Source organism: Pteropus medius, unplaced genomic scaffold (genome assembly GCF_902729225.1).
Source record: "Pteropus medius unplaced genomic scaffold, Ma_sr-lr_union100, whole genome shotgun sequence".
In the NCBI taxonomy this organism is placed as follows: domain Eukaryota; kingdom Metazoa; phylum Chordata; class Mammalia; order Chiroptera; family Pteropodidae; genus Pteropus; species Pteropus medius.
This window is the reverse complement of record NW_024340692.1, coordinates 17,955,381-17,958,098: the sequence shown is the minus strand read 5'-3', so window position 1 is coordinate 17,958,098 and position 2,718 is coordinate 17,955,381. Positions and strand designations below refer to the sequence as shown.

The following is a 2,718-nucleotide window of genomic DNA, read 5'->3' as shown; positions in this document are numbered from 1 at the left end:
TGAGGCCCAGGGGAGTGAGGCACCCTGACAAATTTCACACTGCTACTTACAAGTATAGCATGGAGAAGAATCTAGATGCTTCTGTACTACACCCATTCTATATAAACATGCCTCTGTGGCTTCTCCTTCTCACTCTTCTCTCTGCCCCTCCATCAGAACCAGAGGTAACAGGTAGCAGGATTTGTATAACAAGGGGAATAGGGAGATGAAGGGTGACTGAGAATTTGCTGTCCAAAGTATGAGCAAGATGCCAATGAAAGATGACATTACTAGTCCAAAGTTAAGTTTCGGCTCTAGGTTAATGCTTGGAGAGTCACTAATGTAATTCAAGGATGCTGAAAATTATTATAATTGATAATTTCAGAAATTTTGGATTTAGTTATGTTCTTATATGGGCATATTTATGATGAGTTCTTTTTTTGTTTATTTTTATATTCTTTTTTGTCTATTTGCCTCTTGCCCATCTTGTCTGTGGTGAAGGTATAGTGAGTTTCAAATTGGAGTTTTCCTGAATTAGTTGGGTGCCAGGTTTGCAGCTCTAGAAATGGAAGTCTCTATTTTCTTTTCTTTCTTTCTTTTTTTTAATTATTTATTATTATTTATGCTTACAGCACCTGGTCTTCCTAGGTGGTCTCCCATCCAAGTACTAACCAGGCCCTACCCTGCTTAGCTTCCGAGATCAGACATCAGGCTTGTTCAGAGTAGCATGGTTGTAGACCATGGACTGTGGATCCATTGGGGCACGAACCCAGGACGTTCTATGTGTAAAGCAGACTTGCTAACCGCTACACTATGGAACCATGTCCAGAAGTTCTCTATTTTCTGGCTACCAGTCTAGAGAACTTACTTAGTTCAAGGTATTGGCTCTGATCTTCAAAGTCTCTAGTGACTTAGATCCTAGCAAACTCAGAAATCTGTGTTACCTTTATTCAGTAAGATAGCATTCAGTTCACTTGTCGCTTTCGCCAATCAGTTTTGAGACGGAGGTCACTGCCACATTGAATGCTGCAGGATTGCAACTATCCGAGACGGAGGAGAAATAGATTTCAAGGCATTTAGATTTCTTACGGAGATAGGATTTGTGAGGAAAAAAAATTAATATTTGAAAATACGAAGTAATAAGCCTCATTTAGAACAGATTGTGGATTATATCATGGAACAGAAGATCCCTGCATTCACAGTTACTGTTTCAGGAAATTTATCACACCATTTGGATGGGCATAAAATAAACAAAGTAATATAGGATTGCAGTTTGGTTAAGTATCAGCAAGAAAATTTTTAGCCAAAATATCTAAATTGTAATGAGAGAAATTGAGAAACAAACTTTTATAGGTAGTAGGCAAAATAATGAGGACACGAAGGAAGGAGAATGGAACAGAGATGATGTTAAGATCTACTAACTGGCCATACAACAGCTTGGGATGAGGATGGCCCTTCTTTAGCATAGCATCTATGTTGGGAGCTACAAAGAAAATGATCACTAGATTTGAATGTATAAATATTTAAAAAATGTATAAGTAACAAAAGTTTCTTATAAGTAAAAAGTTTCTCATAAGAACTTAAAATTAAAAGACAAGTGGAAAACTGTAAAAATAGTAGAAACTCATGACAATTGATTAATGCCCTTAGTATAAAAAGAGCTCTTATGAATTAATAAAAAAAATAAAACTCTAATGGAAAGAAGAAGCAATTTACTAGAAGAATTACAAATGGCCACAGGAAAATGGAACTTTATAAGTTACCAAATAAATACATATCTTTCTCTGTGGTCAAATTGGCCAAAAATTAATTTAAATTAATGATATGGCTGTTTTTGTCAGTGATTCAGTAATAGGGACATTTTTATATATTGCTGAGGAGCATGTAAAATGGTACAATATTACTGGATTGCAATATGGAAATATCTATCAAAAGCTAGAAATAATATTTATGACTTATGAGCCAATTATCTTTCATCCTAAATTGTATCTTCAGGAAATAACCAGAGATGGACATAAAAATGCATGATTGAGTATATCCATTTAGCATTTTTTATAACTATCAAAATGAAAGCAGACTGATCATCTTGCAGTGAATAAAATAACAGTAGAATTCTATATAACCATTTAATATTGTATATTCTAAGAATATTCAATAACATGGAGATCAGTTTATATATGGCAATCATATTAAGCTATATATAAAACATGATTTCTAAAATACATGATGAAATTTCCAAACATCACATCAATAGTTATTTATGAGTAATAGAATTATAGGCAATTTTTATTTATTTACTTATAATTTTCAAAATTATAAGTATTATAATTATAAAAAAAATTTTCAATACAGAAAATTTTCAAAATGAAAAGTTCTTTAATAATCAGAGATACAGTAAATATATTTCCCCATAATTTTGAGTGTATATACAATAAAGAAAAGCCTTCATAGAGGCATATTCTAGTATTAAGTTAATCCCTTAATGAACTGCCATTATGGGAGATGTTTGAGAACAGGCCAGACTATCACAATTGGTCAATAATTAAATTCTCTAGCATAAATTATTTTCAGGTTGAAGTTCTGATATCCACATTTTCCCCTTTTCTTCTTTTGCACTTCTTTTTCAAATCCCTCTGTTGCTAGAGCTTGGTCTCTACTAGCAGGTTAAAGTCTGAGAACTTCCTTCTTTTATTAATTTTTTGATATCTAAATAAGTAATTTTTAGATTTTTCAAGGCAA

General features: G+C 32.9%; 1 pseudogene; it reads right to left on the bottom strand.

Annotated features, from left to right (window-relative positions):
- Nucleotides 1-602: 602 nt before the first annotated feature.
- Nucleotides 603-718, bottom strand: LOC120596597 (uncharacterized; annotated as a pseudogene).
- Between the last annotated feature and the right edge of the window lie 2,000 nt (nt 719-2,718).